Source organism: Chlorocebus sabaeus, chromosome 5 (genome assembly GCF_047675955.1).
Source record: "Chlorocebus sabaeus isolate Y175 chromosome 5, mChlSab1.0.hap1, whole genome shotgun sequence".
NCBI lineage: Eukaryota > Metazoa > Chordata > Mammalia > Primates > Cercopithecidae > Chlorocebus > Chlorocebus sabaeus.
In genome coordinates, this window is record NC_132908.1 from 71,932,023 (window position 1) to 71,950,530 (window position 18,508).

An 18,508-nucleotide genomic window follows, 5' to 3' on the forward strand; every position below is an offset into this window, starting at 1 on the left:
CTGGGGCATTTCAGACGCGTCCAGAGGTGTTCTGATTGAGTGGGACTGGAAGTAGGATTCAGCCATCAATTTCTTCTTCTTCTTTTTTTTTTTTAATAGGCCCTTGCTCTGTCACCTGGGCTGGAGTGCAGTGGTGTGATCATAGCTGACTATAGCCTTGAACTCCTGTGCTGAAGCGCTCCTTCCACCTCAGCCTCCTGAGTAGCTGGGACTACATGTGTGCATTACTAGGCCCGGCTAATTAAAAAAAATTTTTTTTGTAGAGACAGGGCCTACTATGTTGTCAAGTTGGTCTCTAACTCCTGGGCTCAAGCAATCCTCCCACCTCAGTCTCCCTGAGTGCTGAGATTACAGGCATGGGCCACCACATACAGATAGTCATCAATATTTTAAATAATAATAATATAGTTCCCTGGCTGGGTGCTTCTCGTGTGCAGCGAGGGTTGCAAACTCCACTCTTCATGACTTAGCCTTGCTAGATTGAACCCTGCTGGCTTCAAGTTGGTGCCTTCCTGCCCAGGGCTTTTGCACTGCTCTTCTGCCCTTGATATGGGCCCCCAGAGTCTCCTCTGATGCATTCCTTCCTTCCTTCAAGTTCTATTCAAGATTGCCTTCTCAGGAGGCCTTCCCTGATTTATTTTTGGTCATAATGGAAATATTATCTTGTCATAGGTTGCTGCGAAGATTAAATGAGATAATCTAGGTAAAACATTTAGAACAGGGCTGGGTAATCTAGGTAAAACATTTAGAACAGGGCTGGGTACATGGAAACCAACAAGTGGGAGGAATTTTTATTTGTGGTATTTACCACTTCCTGATATTGTATAGCTACTTGTGCATTTGATAGCTGTCTATCTGCTCCTGTGAACTATAAACTCCGTGAGGGCTGAAATCATCTTGGCAAATAGTAGGAGTTCAATGAATAACTTTCCTTTTTATTTTTTATTTTTAGAGACAGGGTCTCACTCTGTCACGCAGGCTGAAATGCAGGGGTGCAGTCGTAGTTCACCGCAGCCTCGAGTTCCTGGTCTCAAGCAATCCTCCTGCCTTAACCGCCCAAAGTGCTAGGATTATAGGCATGAGCCAATGCACCTGGCCTCAGAGGCTGTAAAATAATCAATCATTCATTGTACAGGATTCCCACACCTGATTTAACCATTCTCTGCATGTGGATGTTGCGATTCTTTCCATTTTGGGCCAAATAATGTACAAATAATGCTGAGATGAGTGTACTTGTAAGTGGATCTTTCTCCGCAATCTGATTACTGTACTTTCTGAGAATAAATTCCTGGACATTGAATCACTGGGTCAAAAGTATGAAATTTTTTAAAAGTAGCAATCCGGCCGGGCGCGGTGGCTCAAGCCTGTAATCCCAGCACTTTGGGAGGCCGAGATGGGCGGATCACGAGGTCAGGAGATCGAGATCGAGACCATCCTGGCTAACACGGTGAAACCCCGTCTCTACTAAAAAAAATACAAAAAAACTAGCCGGGCGAGGTAGCGGGCGCCTGTAGTCCCAGCTACTCGGGAGGCTGAGGCAGGAGAATGGCGTGAACCCGGGAGGCGGAGCTTGCAGTGAGCCGAGATCCCGCCACTGCACTCCAGCCTGGGAGACAGAGCAAGACTCCGTCTCAAAAAAAAAAAAAAAAAAAAAAAGTAGCAATCCGTTTAATAACATGTCTTTTGTATTCATAAGTAACAAAAAGGCCCTAAATTCTTCAAAGTTTAAAACTAGAATACAAAGCGCGGGATCACTTGAGGTCAGGAGTTAAGAGATCAGCCTGGGCAACATGGTAAAATCCCTTCTCTATAAAAAATACCAAAAAACATTAGCAGGGTGTCAGGCCGGGCGCGGTGGCTCACACCTGTAATCCTAGCACTTTGGGAGGCCGAGGCGGGCAGATCACCTGAGGTCGGGAGTTCGAGATCAGCCTGGCCAACACGGAGAAACCCCATCTCTACTAAAAAAATACAAAATTAGCAGGGCATGGTGGTGCATGCCTGTAATCCCAGCTATTTGGGAGGTTGATGCAGGAGAATTGCTTGAACCCAGGAAGTAGAGGTTGTGTAAGCCAAGATTGCATGATTGCACTCCAGCCTGGGCAACAAGAGCAAAACTCCATCTCATAAATAAATAAATAAATAAATAAATAAATACATACATACATAAAATCAGCTGGGTGTCATGGTGTGTGCCTGTAGTCCCAGCTACTTTGGGGGCTGAGGCGGGAGGATCACTTAAACCTGACAGGTCGAGGCTGCAGTGAGTCAAGATCGCACCACTGCACTCCAGCCTGGGTGACAAAGTGAGACCCTGTCTCAAACAAACAAAAAGCCTGCAATACAATTCAGAGAAACAGGTGGCAACTTTAACTTATTCAAATAGCAGGTTCTGTTTTTTGGGGAAGTTAAAACACCTCTCTTGGAGAATCTTTCTTTCTTTTTTTTTTTTTTTTTTGGTTCCATCACTTGGCTATAATATAGGGTATGAATTTTTATGTATGTATTTATTTTTTTTTGGAACGAAATTTCGCTCTTGTTGCTCAGGCTGGAATGCAATGGTGTGATCTCAGCTCACCGCAACCTCCGCCTCCCAGGTTCAAGCAATTCTCCTGCCTCAGCCCCCTGAGTAGCTGGGATTACAGGCATGTGACACCATGCCCAGCTAATTTTGTATTTTTAGTAGAGACAGGGTTTCTCCATGTTGGTCAGGCTGGTCTCCAACTCCCGATCTCAGATGATCTGCCCACCTCAGCCTCCCAAAGTGCTGGGATTATAGGCGTGAGCTGCCACGCCAGAGTCTCACTCTGTCGCCCAGGATGGAGTGCAGTGGTGCGATCTTGGCTCACCACAACCTTCGCCTCCTGGGTTTAAGTGATTCTCCTGCTTCAGCCTCTTGAGTAGCTGGGATTACAGGCTCACACCACCACGTGGCAAATTTTTGTATTTCTAGTAGAGATGGAGTTTCACCATGTCGGTCAGGCTGGTCTTGAACTCCTGACCTCACGATCCTCCTGCCTCAGCCTCCCAAAGTGTTGGGAATACAGGCGTGAGCCACTGAGTCCGGAAAACCCTCCTTTTTAGTGGAACAGAGCTCACTTACCCTGAGAGGTGAGAGGATAACAGGATTCAGAAAGCACATTCACAGCAACTCACAGATGAACGCACCACAAGGCTGGGCTTGAATGAATCCGGGTCCTTGGGGCAGCATATCCCTCCCATCCAGATGCTGCCTTTAGAGACAGAGCCCTGGGCTGATATGGCAGAAGGTTCTGGAATTCAGGGACAATCTAGTCCAGTCTGTTCCTTGGATGGTCATTCTCCTCCTAGTTCAGACAAGTCTCTCCCAAAGCACCGGGCTCTCTGCTCAAACAGGCAGGCAGGGCTTCCTCGATGAGTCCTCTCCTCTCAGAGGGTTCACATAAGCAGAGAGGGGCACACTTGCCCTGTCTAAATGAGAGAACCCTTTATGGGAGGTAGCTGGGCATTCCATTTTGTGGCCTTGAAAATATGTGCCCTGCCCAACACAACAAACGCACCTGTAGAAGTAATCTAGAAAGAATCAGGGATGTGGAAAATGATCTAAGGGCTAAAGCAGTGCACCACAGTGTCATTCATAATCACAACAGTGGGTGACCTGAATGGCCAATGGTGGAAGATCGGTAAAATAAACCATGGCACAACCACAAATGGCATGCTCTGCAGTCCTTAAAAACCGTGTGCTTGGCCAGGTGCAGTGGCTCACGCCTGTAATTCTAGCACTTTGGGAGGGTGGATCACTTAAGGTCAGGAGTTCGAGATCAGCCTGGCCAACATGGCGAAACTCCATCTCTACTAAAAATACAAAAATTAGCCAGGCGTGGTGGTGAATACCTGTAATCCCAGCTACTCAGGAGGCTGAGGTGGGAGAATCGCTTGAACCTGGGAGGCAGAGGTTGTGGTGAGCTGAGATCGTGCCACTGTACTCCAGCCTGGGCGACAGAGTGAGACCCTCTCTCTCAAAAAAATAATAATAATGTACTCAAACAATGTTGAGAATGTTTACGTAAATGGGGAAATGCTTAGCACGTAACACTTGGTTAAAACTGCACACACCAGTGCAGGCTGATACGACTGTGATGATGGAAACGTTCTGCACCTGCCCGGTCCCTTATTCCATAGACAATAACCATAGGCTACTAATGAACACATGATGTCTTGGGCTAGCACAACTGAAGAACTGAATTTTACATTTTAACAAATTTAACATTTAAAGAGCTGCATTTGGTTAGTGACTTCTGTATTGAATTGCACAGGTACACTAAATCCCAAGTATGTTATGAAAAGGTGTGGGTGGCTGGACGTGGTGGCTCATGCCTGTAATTCTAGCACTTCGGGAGGCCAAGGCAGGCAGATCACTTGAGGCCAGGAGTTCAAGACAAGCCTGGGCAACATGGCAAAACCCCGTTCCTACAAAAAAATACAAAAACTCGCCACGTGTGGTGGTGCACACCTGTAGTCCCAGCTACTCAGGAGGGTGAGGCAGGAGAGTCGCTTGAGCCAAAGTAGAGGACGCAGTGAGCTGTGATCACAGCACTGCACTGCAGCCCAGGTGACACACCCCGTCTCAAAAAAAAAAAAAAAAAAAAAAAAAGAAAAGAAAAAGGTATGAAAAACACATTAAACACATAAAAAATGGCTGAAAGAGTATTCCAAAGTGTATACAGTAGTTTTCTCTGTTAGGCAGGTTATAGGAGATTTAAATTTTCTCTCATTTTCCTGCTTTCAAATTCTCAGACAATGAACAGATTTCTTCTCCATCAGAACAGCAGAGGAATATCAGGAGGAGAAAAAAGGAGGTAAGAGGAGTGCCAGGGGAACTCAGGTTGGCAGGAAGAGCCCAGCGGGGCTCCCCTGGCTGAGCTGGCAGGAGTGGGAGTGGGGAGAATCCGCCTAGCACAGGGCTTGTTTTGACAGGAGTGTGGTGCGTGGGAGTTGGGTCTTCTCCAAGAGGCAGGGCAACCTAGCTGACACACTGCAAACTCGGCTTCGTTGGTGTGAGTGTGTGTGTGCACATAGGTCCTACCATCTGTTGCCCACCTGGCAGGAAAGTGTTGTCTCTTCAGCTGTATTTGTGGGGTCTTCAGTGGATTTTGTTGTTTGAATTTCTCACTTGCTTCCCAGCCTGACTTCAGCTGCTTCTCCCAGTTACCAACAACTTTTTCTTACAAAACACCTGAGACAGTCTCACTGTGTCACCCAGGTTGGAGTGCAGTGGTGGGGCAATCTTGGCTCACTGCAACCTCCACCTCCTAGCTTAAGGGATCCTCCCACCTTAGCCTCCCAAGTAGCTGGGACTACAGGTGTGTGCCACCATGCCTGGCTAATTTTTTTTTGAGACAGGGTTTCACTCCCGTCACCCAGGTTGGAGTGCAGTGGTGCGCTCTCGGCTCACTACAACTTCTTCCTCCTGGGCTCAAGCGATCCTTCTGCCTCAGCCTTCTGAGCAACTGGGACTACAAGCACACACAACCACGCCTGGCTAATTTTTGTATTTTTAGTAGAGATGGAGTTTCACCATGTTGGCCAGGCTGGTCTTGAACTCCTGACCTCAGGTGATCCACTGGCCTTGGTCTCCCAAAGTGCTGGAATTACAGGCATGAGCCACTGCACCCGACCTAATTTTTGTATTTTTTTGCACAGACAGGGTCTCACTATATTGTTCAGGCTGGTCTCACAACTCCTGGGTTCAAGCGATCAGCCCACTTCCACCTCCCAAAATGCTGGGATTACAGGTGTGAACCACCATGCCCGGACGCCGACCCCAACAACTTTTAGGAGACTTCAGCCAAGCTCTTTGGAAAGTAGGAGGAAGTTCCTGCAGGTGAGTCTCGGCAGACATCAGGGATGGAACCTAGGCTGGCTTATTCATTGTGGCTTTGCTGGTGCAGCAGTTTAGGAATTTGAGTTATTTGAAGTGGCAAGGATAAAGAAAGATGTAATTTTCCTAAATACATAGCTGGAGGCCTTTTAATTATTTTACTGCCAAGGAGGTCATAAGCAGTGGTTCTCAAGCTTTGGAGTGCCGAAGAATCACCTGGCCGCTTGTTAGAAGTGGAGATTCCTAGTGTTAAGCCCCAGGGATAATTTAATCAACCCCCTCATTTTATAGACAGGCCAAGGGAGGCAGAGGGCCAAGCCATGTGCCCAAGGGCACCAGCTGGTCAGCAGTGCTGGGATTAGGATCTGGGCATCTGATGTGGGTGTCTTTCACTAATTGCCTTGCCTCTCAATTTGCCTGTGTCAGTTGTTTGCCTTAAAGGAAGTGTTAGATAAAAAGGGCTCCAAGGTTTTTTCCCACCACCAACCAATTCTCCATCACCAACTGGACGTCCGACAATTCAATTCTGACACTACCCCGAATTAGCATACACCCCACAGGTTAAGGACTTGGTCCTACAAGACTGCCCACACTTCTGACACCAGCTACAAATGGGGTGTCCAGGCTACCCATACTTCTGCCCAGCTGGGTATAAATTTGGAGGTTCCCATGAACCCTTCTTTCTATTGGGCTTTTTTGTTTTGTTTGAGACAGGGTCTTGCTCTATTGCCCAGGCTAAAGTACAGTGGTGCAATCTTGGCTCACTGCAACCTCCACCTCCTGGGCTCAAGCAATCCTCCCACCTCAGCCTCCTGAGTAGCTGGGACAACACAGCTACCATGCTCAGCTAATTTTTAAGTTTTTTGGTAGAGACAGGGTCTCACTATATTGCCCAGGCTGGTCTTGAACTCCTAGACTCAAACTGATCCTCCTGCCTTGGCCTCCCAAAGTGTTGGAATTATTGGCATGGGCCACTGAGCCCACACTCCTATCAAGTTTGATAATTTGCTAGAAAAACTCAGACTCAGGAAAGTGCTCTATTCACCACTGCCGTTTATTATGCAGGATGAGAATGAACAGCCAGATGAAGTATATAGGTGAGGTCTGGAAGGGTCCTGAGTGTAGTAGCCTCTGTCCCCATAGACTTGGGGGGCAAGGGGGTTTGGGGTTTTTGTGAAGGTTTCATTACATAGGTATGATACATTAAATCACTGGTCCCTGGCGATTGAACTCCATCTCTGGCCCCTCTCCCCACCCTGGAGGCTGGGAGGGGAGGGCTGAAAGTCCTGTCCCTCTAATCATGCGGTTGGTTTTCTGGCACCCAGTCCCCATCCTGAAGCTATCTAGGGCTCCCCTATGATAAGCCATGGTCTCTCATTAGCACACAAAAGACAGTAAATTCCAAGGGTTTTAGGAGCTCTGTGCCAGGAATACAAAAGCCAAATAATTAATTAATAGTTAATTGAGACAGGATCTTGCTTTTGCACACCCAGGCTGGAGTGCAATGGCATGATCCCAGCTCACTCCAGCCTTGACCTCCCAGCTGTGATTCCCCTGCCTCAGCTGCCTGAGTAGCTAGAACCACAGGCACGCGACAATTTTTTGATTTTTTAGAGATGGGATCTTGGTATGTTGCCCAGGCTGGTCTTGAACTCCTGGGCTAGAATGATCCTCTTGCCTCAGGCTCCCAAAGTGCTGGGATTACAGGGGTGAGTCATATTTTTTTTATTACAACACATGGGGTATTTGCAATTTTTTTTTGGAAAATACCACTGCATTGCAAAGACAAAATAAGCCTTTATAATGATAATGCTTATTCCGGTCGTCTCTAGCTCAGTTGTCTACAGACAGCTCAAAGGCACACGTCGGACCCTGTTGGTACAGGAGGGCTGGGATGTGGGGGGAATGGTGACTGGGAGATGGGCAGGTTTTCCTTCCCATGACTCAGGACCTTGAACTTCAAATTCAAGGAGCCAATAATGGAGCACAATTGCAGAGTGGTAACAAAACTGTGAGCCTGCTAGAGACAACCTGACGGGGTGTTCGATACAGGAAGGGCTCAGCCTGCTGCAGACAGCGCCCTTAGGCACCCAGTGAGCTTAAAAAATGTGTTCCATTTGTCAGTTGGGGTGCCTCAAACTCTGGCAGGCCCAGGTTATAATGCAAACGTGTTAAGTGGAAGAAGGCATGAAATCATTCAGAGATGAACAGGGCTCCTCAGTGGGCCTGGGAGAGGAGGGCTCTGCCCAGTAAGACTCCTGCACACCCTCAGGAGATCTGGCCACACCTCCTACTGAGATAAGGCACTCACAGGAGGTTCAAGGCACAGCCTGGGCCTACTGGCCCAGGGACAGTTCAGCATATGGGGCAGTTTGAAGACAGGCAACTCCATAACTTCTGCCAGAATATACAGACATTGAGTGTAATTCGTTTTGGTGTCTTCACATTTCAAGCTCATTTATCCAGGTCAGGAACCATTTATTTTGCATCTAACAAGTCGAGGCCTGTGCAGCATCCTTCTAACATATGGCCTGTTCATGCCCTGCCTCTGAACATCTGTCACAGCCATGTTTTGGGAGGAGACTGACTCAGCCAGTTTCGCATCGTCAGCTGGCGGGGCAATCCCACTGTGCAGCTGCTTGAGGAGGGGCACGTGGCCTGGCCCAGCCCCCTTGGCTTCCCCAGCCCCTCAAAACCTGCTTTTTAGAGAAAGAAAGGAAGGCACCTGGCAGGCTACTTGTGAGTCACTCATCTCCTGGGAAATGTTCCAGACGCCACTTGGAGGAGATCACTCTGGAAAGCTCCCTGATGCCCAGCAAGCCCATCACCATGGCAACCTATCCATCCTGAGCTGCTCTTCCCGTAGGCCTCCAAAAAGGAGGCTGACTGGGGTGACGCAAGTTTCTCTGAGATGAGGCTCATCTCTTATCGAAACAAAGCTATCTTGAAATATCTCAGATAAATAGATATAATGAATAATATAAGAAATACCTGTGCCACGGCTGGGCATGGCGTCTTATGCCTCTAATCCCAGCACTTTGGGAGGCCGAGGCGGGTGGATCACTTGAGGTCGGGAGTTTGAGATCAGCCTGACCAACATGGAGAAACCCTGTCTCTACTAAAAATACATAAAATTAGCCGGCCGAGGTAGCGCATGTCTGTAATACCAGCTACTCGGAAGGCTGAGGCAGGAGAATTGCTTGAACCCGGGAGGTGGAGGTTGCGGTGAGCTAAGATCGTGCCATTGCACTCCAGCCTGGGCAACAAGAGGGAAACTCCATCTCAAAAAAAAAAAAAAAAAAAAATGTGTCACTACCTCCCAATTTAAGATATAAAACCACAGCTGTAAATAAAGCTCCTTTTTTGTTTAACAGAGGGTCTGGCTCTGTTGCCCAGGCTGGAGGGCGGTGGTGTGATCTCAGCTCACTGCAACTTCCGCCTCCTGGACTCAAGCCATCCTCCCACCTCAGCCTCCCCAGTAGCAGAGACTATAGGCACACACCACCATGCCTAGCTAATTTTTTTTGTATTGTTTTTAGCGATGGGGTTTTGCTGTTACCCAGGCTGGTCTCAAGCTCCTGAGCTTAAGGGATCCTCCGGCCTCAGCCTCTAAAAGTGCTGAAATTACAGCAGTGAACCACTGTGCCTGGCCCAGAGCTCCTTTTTTTAGCGGGGGGGACAGGGTCTTGCTCTGTTGCCCAGGCTGGAGTACAGTGGCGTGATCTTGGCTCACTGCAACCTGCACCTTCTGGGCTCAAGCCATCCTCCCACTTAACCCTCCTGTACCTGGGACCACAGGTGTGCACCACCATGCCCAGCTTATTTTTTTATTTCCTACTTTTTTGCAGAGATGGAGTTTCACTATGTTGCCCACGCTAGTTTTGAACTCCTGAACTCAAGGGATCCTCTTGCCTCGGCCTCCCAAAGTGCTGGGATTACAGGCATGAGCCACGCACCTGGCCCAAAGCTCTTTTTTGATCTCTTATCATATGGCCTTCCTTACCCCACAAGAGACTTCCTCTATGCTGAGCTTAAGGTTTATCACTATATATATACATACATGCATGTTCTGACCCACAGAACATAAAAGCTTTTAAAGTGTATAGAATTATACATCACAAGGGTGGGCAACCAATACCTCTATATTTGCATGTTTTAAAATCTGTACAACTGGGATTGTACGGCAGGTCTTTCACAATTTGATTTTTGCATCAATGCTGCTTACAAGGTTCGTCTGTGTTGATGCACACAGCCGCCAGCTTGTGCACTTCACTGCTAAATCGTATACCATTGTGTGACTGCTTTACAATTGACCCATTCTCCTGGCAGGCATTGGGCTGTGAAGGTGTTCACAACATGCCACCCCAAAATATGCCACTCTGGCCTATTGACTATTTTGAGTTAAAGGCACCTGTGGCCTGGTGAGGTGGCTCATGCCTGTAGTCCCAGCACTCTGGGGGGCCAAGGTGGGAGGATTGCTTGAGTGGGAGGATTGCTTGAGTTTGAGACCAGCCTGGCCAACATGGTGAGACCCTGTCATTAAAAAGAACAAAAAAATTATCTGGGCGTGGTGATATGTACCTATAGTCTTAGCTACTCAGGAGGCTGAATGTGAAGATCACTTGAGCACAGGAAGTTGAGGCTGCGGTGACCTATGATTGCACCACTGCACTCCAGCCTAGGAGACAGAGTAAGAACCTGTCTCTAAGCAAAGGCACCTGAAAAACAGGTGTAAGGACACTCTGACCGTCCTTCTTTTTCTTTAAAAACAGATAAAATTGTCATGTGAAATGAAATCTTTTTTTTTTTTTTTTTTTGAGATGGAGTCTCACTTTGTCACCCAGGCTGCAGTGCAGTGGTGTGATCTCGGCTCACTGCAAGCTCCACCTCCTGGGTTCACGCCATTCTCCTGCCTCAGCCTCCCGAGAAGCTGGGACTACAGGGACCCGCCACTACACCCGGCTAATTTTTTGTATTTTTAGAAGAGACGGGGTTTCACCGTGTTAGCCAGGATGGTCTCGATCTCCTGACCCCAGGATCCGCCCACCTTGGCCTCCCAAAGTGCTGGGATTACAGGCGTAAGCCACCGTGCCCGGCCTATTTTTTTTGATATGGAGTGTGTCACTCTATCACCCAGGCTGGAGTGCAGTGGCATAATCTCAGCTCACTGCAACCTCTGCCTCCTGGGTTCAAGCGATTCTCCTGCTTCAGCCTCCCGAGTAGCTGCGATTGCAGGCGTGTGCCACCATGCCCAGCTAATTTTTGTGTTTTTGGTAAATATGGGGTTTCACCATGTTGGCCAGGCTGGTCTCAAACTCCTGACCTCAGGTGATCTGCCTGCCTCAGCCTCCCACAGTGCTGGGATTATAGGCATAAGCCACATGCCCAGCCAATGTATCCTTCTTTTTTTCTTTTGAGATAGAGTGTTGCTCTGTTGCCCAGGCTGGAGTGCAGTGGCATAATCTTGGCTCACTGCAAGCTCTGCCTCCTGGGTTCACACCATTCTCCTGCCTCAGCCTCCTGAGTGGCTGGGAATAAAGGCGCCCGCCACCACGCCTGGCTAATTGTTTTGTATTTTTAGTAGAGACAGGGTTTCACCCTGTTAGCCAGGATGGTCTTGATCTCCTGACCTTGTGAACCACCCGCCTCAGCCTCCCAAAGTGCTGGGATTACAGGTGTGAGCCACCGTGCCCGACCCAATGTATCCTTCTTATACCAGAAGGAAAGAGACGCTCTTATCACCAAGGAGGGGAAGTTAAAGGCTGAGAGAAATCTGTATGAACCTTGTTAACAAACCTGTATCTTCCCACTTTTCCAACCAATGTAACTCCCCTAGCTCAGGCCCTTTCACCTTGTCACACTTACTACTCTCTGCCCAACCCAGTATATGAGCTTTCAACTCTTGTTTCTTTGGGTCTTCATGTTTCTTGTGAGGACAACTATGTACATGTAAAATAAATAAATAAATAAATAGAGTAGAAGAAAAATTTTTCCTCCTCTACAGTAGTTTCCAAGTTTTTATAATTATCAATACAGGTTAAGCTTTCAAATCCAAAATGCTCCAAAATATGAAACTTTTTGAGTGCCAACATGATGCTAAAAGGAAATGCTAATTGGAGCATGTTGGATTTCAGATTTTTGGATTTGGGATGCTGGATCAGTCTAATGCAAATATTCCAAAATCCAAAGAAATCTGAAATCGGAGACACTTCCTGTCCCAAGCATTTCAGGTAAGGGATACTTTTTCTTTTCTTTTTAAAAATAGAACGCTTCGTGAATTTGCATGTCATCCTGTATTAGTCCATTTGCACGCTGCTGATAAAGACATACCTGAGACTGGGAAGAAAAAGAAGTTTAATTGGACTTAACATGGCTGGGGAGGCCTAAGAATCATGGCAGGAGGCGAAAGGCACTTCTTACATGGTGGAGGCAAGAGAAAATGAGGAAGATGCAAAAGCAGAAACCCCTGATAAATCCAACAGATCTCGTGAGACTTATTCACTATCATAAGAACAGAATGGGGGAAAACGCCGCCATGATTCAAATATCTCCGACCAGGTCCCTCCCATACACGTGGGAATTATGGGAGTACAATTCAAGATCAGATTTGATTGGGGACACAGCCAAACCATATCACATCCTTGTGCAGAGGCCACGCTAATGTTCTCTGTATCATTCCATTTTTATTTTAGTATATGTGCTGCCAAAGTGAGCACCAGACAAGGGGTACTTAACCTGTACTCCTGTCTCTTTGTGCACGTGCTGATGCTTCTCCAAGATGTATCTTGGGAGTACAGTTGCTGCATCCGGGGCCAGGTACAACTCCGGATTTATTAGACATTGCCAAAGTGCTCTGTAAAGTGGCACTAATTTATACTCCTGCAAGTTTGGCTGTCTTGGGGAAGGAGGACTCATGGGCACAATTTAATTACAGTAACGTGGATGGTGTATTTCACTTAATAAAGTGTTGTGAGCTAGGCAGAGCAGGATTATTCACCATCCTCAGCAACCTTTCCAAGGTGAGGAATCTGAGATGCAGGGGTGGAGGGATTTAGCTGGATCCTGGAGATAGGAGGGTTAGAGGCAGGATGTCAAGTCATGTGTCTGACCCCACAGCACTCTCCTTATGTTAGTTTCTCTCCCTCCTCCTCCCTAGCACAGCCACCTTGTACCTCATATGAGCACAGACTCAGCCTATGCATCAGCTTTCTGAGACCACAAACAATGAAAGCTGGCTGCATAGCAGGGAGAGAGGCCCAAAGGAGGGGCTCTGTGGTGTGACCCTGCTGGACTTCTCCATCCCAGTTTCCTTGTTGGGGTCAACTTGCTGTGCACGAAGATTGCATCTGGTAGTATTTTTGGACTTAAGTTGCTCTAGGAGGGCATAAACAAAACCAATAGTAAAAAAGACTTAGCAGGCTGGGCGTGGTAGCTCACACCGATTGCTTGAGCTCAGGAGTTGGAGACCAGCCTGGGCAACTTGGTGAAACCCCATCTCTACCAAAAATATAAAACTTAGCCAGGTGTGGTGGTGCATGCCTGTAGTCCCATCTACTCAAGAGGCTGAGGTGGCGGGATTGCTTAAGCCCAGGGAGGCTTAGGCTGCAGTGAGCTGAGATCGCCCCACTGTACTCCAACCTGGGCGACAGACCAAGACTCTGTTTCAAAAGAAGAAATAGCAGAAGAGGCCAAGACGGGAATCTCTAGCCCAGAGAAGGCGGGGCAGGGGAGTGGCACTCAATGTCCCTGAGTTGCTGAACCTCCCACACACCAAGTGGCTGCAGTCATCTGGGCATCTCCTCTCTTCACTCCCTAACCCCAGGCAGTGTCTCAAAGCAAAGAGGGCAGCACCCTTCACTCAGAAACGCTCAGCACAGAAACGTGACCATGGAGCAGAGCTTAGACGTGGGTGACACCTGGCCACTAGGCCTGTCTGAAGCAAGGCGGGAGTCCTAGGTAAGGACTTCTCAGCAGCACCCCCTCTCCTCTGCAGAGAGTGGGTCAGAAGCTGCCCTAGACTGGGCAGTACCAGAGCTGAGGCCAGGGTGCCTCAGCTGAGCTCATCTCAGTGAACTCTTGACACAAAAATTCGGTACCAGCAGGCAGGTGCCATTCTCTTCATCTGCAAGAACCTTCTCAACCTTTGGTTTTTCTGTCTCCTTGCGCTCAGGTCTTTCCTTCCCAACATGGCGCTGGGATCCAGGGGGTGAAGAGAGGCTGTTTAATCTTGCTCCCTCCCACATCCTGCCCCCCAGCCATGCCATGTGTGTGCAGCCCTGGCTGTGTTACCGGATGACCTCAGGCAAGTTTCCTCCTCTGAAAGGGCAGAGGATCTAACAAGATAGCGTGCCAGGAAGCACCTGGCACGCAGGACCAACCGATCATTTGCTGATGAAGCTAAAAGCTTCTGATCCTTCCCAGGAGCCCACCATTCTCAGCCCAATTCCTGTTTGTTCACCTGTGCTTTTTGGTAATTAAAAAAGTCGTAAGTCTTACCCAATATGCCTGAGCAATTCCAGATCTGGCTAAGGACTGATACCAAAAAGCAGAAGACTGCTCTTGAAAGCCTGTTCTAGGCCCTTTCCACCACCCCGTGTCAGACCGCAGACCACATCACACCACACCACATTAACTACGCCACACCACACACTCCCATCTCGCCACACCAACCACACCGCCTCTGTTCTCCTGCCACGAGGCAGCATGGCACCTGGAAAGCCTGTCACTGGCCTTCCTGGTCCCTGCCCAGGTGCCAGAAGCACCATCACTCCACTCCTGCCCAGGAAGTCTCCCTTGGCCTTCGCAGTGCCAGCCACTCAGTAACCTGCACTGCCCAGTTCTGAAGTCAGGTGCCAGCTAAGTGTCTGTCAGGCCTTAGTCCAGCACCTTTTTATGGGCGCTGACAGTGTACAGCTCACTCAGGATTTCCTTCTTAATGTGTCCCCTTTTGCCCCTAGAGACCTTATGCAGAGTTCCTAATTAGAGCACTGCGTTCCTTAGAAAATAGGTGAGCAGAGCACATCAAGAGGTTTATTTTATTTTTGACATTATCCTGTTTTAGGACAGCTTTTTTCAGTAATGAGAAGGTACCAGATGCCCTGGAAATCTGACACACCCATTTGGGACTTGAAGAGGACAAGAGCAAGGCCACGAAAGTCAACTCCAGGGGAGTCTCTGGACTCCGCAGGACCAGCTAAGGTATCCTTGGACTGTCGTTGTCAGCCATTCACACCACAGCAGGGGACAAGCACTGTGCCCTGCAGAAGGCTGCCAAACACCTCTTAGCACTGACTCACTCTTTCCACTTCCCACTTCCTGCAAACAGTTTCCTTGACAATTTCCAACTCCTGGATAAAGGGACATCACTTCCTTTGGGAGTTAGATAGATGAGTTTTCACTAAATGTGGATGTGAGAGCTAGATAAAATATTAGTCACTTTGGGCAGGATGGTGTCTGTCATGGTTCAAATCAGACTTGTAATTAAAAAAAGGTGATTTTTTTTTTTTTTTTTTGAGATGGGGTCTTGGTCTGTCGCCCAGGCTGGAGTGCAAGGGCACAATCACAGCTTACTATAGCCTTGAACCCCCGGGCTCAAGTGATCCTCCCACCTCAGTCTCCCAGGTAGCTAGGATCACAGCCACGTACCACTATGTGCAGGTAATTTTCAATTTTTTTGTAGAGATAGGGTCTCGCTATATCTACAAGTATATAGCGCCCAGGCTGGTCTCAAACTCCTGGCCTCAAGCGATGTGCCTGCCTCAGCCTCTCAAAGTACTGGGATTACAGGTATGAGCCACCGTGCCTGGCTGAAAAGGTGATTCTTGATTGAAGGCAAACACACTTTAATCAGTCCCACCCATCAGCATGGTCTCAGTGGGTCGGTCCCTGAGAAAGGCTAGGCATTTGCTGCGGAGGCTCAGTCCTTTGAGCATGAGGTAGGAAGAGGGTGGGACAGGTAGCAATGCTGGCAGAGAAGGTAGGTCCCACTGAGGGCACAGATGGGCTCAGGCAGCACAGATGACCAACAGGAATACCCAAGAGTGGTCCATCCCCATCTTGGCACCCCCATGGACACCCACCTGCTTGGTCCTCTGCCTGGGTCACTGGCTGGTGCCAAAGGCCTGCTCCATTCTGCAGCCACAGCACCTAGCCCTTGGGGATGGTCAGGCAGGGCCTGAGAAGACTCCTGCCTCCTGGGGCCTGGCTTACATGTACAAGAAACAGCCACCCATTTGCAGATACCCACTGCCAATGCCCAAGGACCCTGTCTTGCTGGCCAGTTCCCCTGTCCCTTGAACTTGATCCACACCAGTAAGGAGTAAAAAGAAGGGGCCAAAGGAAGTCCTTCAGAGTCTGGGAAGATGATGTGACATAGAATCTGCAAAGCTTGGTTTCCAAGTTGTTAAAACAGGCATAGTTAAGACCAGCCTGGGCAACACAGTGAGCCCCCATCTATACAAAAAATTAAAAAGTCAGCTGGGTGCAGTGGCGTATACCTGTGGTCCCAGCTGCTTGGGAAGCTGAGGTGAAAGGATCTCCCGAGCCCAAGAGGTCGAGGCTACAGTGAACCATGATCATGCCACTGCACTAATTGGGCAACAGAGCAAGACTCTGTCTAAAAAAAAAAAGAAAAGAAAAGAAAAGAAAAGAAAAAAGAAAAAAGAAAAACAGGCACAGGATCTTAGGAGCCAGAGAGGACCTCCTTCCTGGACCAGAGTCCCCTCTACCACACTCATGGCCATTGTGAGACTTGCAGGGTGGGGAGGTGAGCCCTGGGAGGCTGCCCACACTCTCCTAAAACAGCCTGAGCACATCAAAGTCCTTCCTTAGAGCCTCTAACAATCTTTTTCTTTTTCCAGATGGAGTCTCACTTTGTCACCCAGGCTGGAGTGCAGTGGTGCGATCTTGGCTCACTGCAGCCTCCACCTCTCGGGTTCAAGTGATTTTCCTGCCTCAGCCTCCTGAGTTGCTGGGATTACAGGCGTGCAAACCACATCTGGCTAATTTTTGTATTTTTAGTAGAGATGGGGTTTCACCATGTTGGTCAGGCTGGTCTTGAACTCCTGACCTCAGGTGAACCACCCACCTTGGCCTTCCAAAGTATTGGGATTACAGGCGTGAGCCACTGTGCCTGGCCTCCCTGTGACAATTTAAAAAACATTATGCAAAATTCAAATCTATATAGAAGTAGAGAGAATAGTATAATAAATCTAATATACTCCTCTCCCAGCTTCAATAAACCCCACCTACTCCTCTGGGGACAATTTTATTTATTGAGATGGGGTCTCACTCTGGGACCACCTAATCTAATCTAACCTATCTAGTCTAATCTTATTACCTACGTATCTACCTACCTAGTTACCTATGTGCCTCTCTGTGACCATTTTTTGTTTGTTTGTTTTAGACGGAGTCTTCTTTGTTGCCCCGGCTGAAGTGCAGTGGTGTGATCATGACTCATTGCAACCTCTCAACCTCCTGGGCTCAACTGATCATCCCACCACAGCCTCCCGAGTAGCTGAGACTACAGAAATGTGCCAGTGCAACTGGCTAATTTTTAAAAATTTATTTTTTTTAAGAGATGGGGTCTCCCTGTGTTGCCCAGGCTAGTCTCAAACTCCTGGGCTCCCAAAGTGCTAGGACTATAGGCATGACCCACTGTGCCCAGCCTGGGACAATTTTAAAGAACAAATAGAGAAAAGCCCGTTGGTTTATAACAAAGACTTGGGTGTGTCAGGTACACTGGTTAGCTGACCTACTACATACTCCTAATCACCCCCTTCCTTGCCTGTTTTCCATGACACTCACTTTTCCAGCCTTTCCTACAGGTAGAGGTAGTTCAATGACCCAGCTATGGGCACTGAGACATAAATGAAAGTCTGATATGAACTCTCATTGTAAGATGACACACGGGTACATAATACATACACACAGATGCATATATATCAGCCAGAGGAAGCAGTTCATTAGTGAGATGAAGTGAGGTCAGTACAGGAGGCTTTTAAAGAGGTTCCATGTAGATCAAGAGAGTGACAGCTGAAGTCAAGGCAAACAGCACAGTTTAAAGTGGCAAAGTGTGAGACTCCGAAGTAGGGATCTACAAATTGGGAAACAGGGCACCTGTAACAGGATTGATGCAAATAGCCATGTATTCCCTGACAGGCAGCCAGAATCTGTCAAAAAAGACTAGACTAGAGGGGTTTTCTAAAAGACTCATGGAAAGGTAATGGGTGATTGTGTGGAAGTCAGATGTGGGCAGCAACCCTGCTGGGAAAACGGGCACCAGTCAAGAGACAGCAGAAAGGAACCAACATTTCTCCAGAATTGTGACATTAACTGAACACAGGTACAGATGGAGAAACCTGTGTGGGGGCTGGATCCTGAACAAGACAGGCAGGGTCCAAGCACACAGCTATGACTTTCACTGACACACCTGACTTCTCTCTTCATGGCTTGGAGCAAAACAGGAATAGCAAACCCACCTGTAAGAAGAACCCAGCAGGCTTTGCAGCTTTTGTCTTAATCCCTTAGGCTTCACAGGTGTTAACACTGGCTAAAAAGAAAAACCCTAACTTACCACGAACTCAGCACCATTCATTCTATTGGATTCCAGATCATTTTTCAAACAGGGAGAGCGCCAGCTCACGTGTT

At 48.1% G+C, this 18,508-nt stretch overlaps 1 pseudogene; it reads right to left on the reverse strand.

The window, feature by feature from the left end:
- Positions 1-12,463: 12,463 nt before the first annotated feature.
- Positions 12,464-12,576, reverse strand: LOC119627827 (U6 spliceosomal RNA; annotated as a pseudogene).
- Between the last annotated feature and the right edge of the window lie 5,932 nt (positions 12,577-18,508).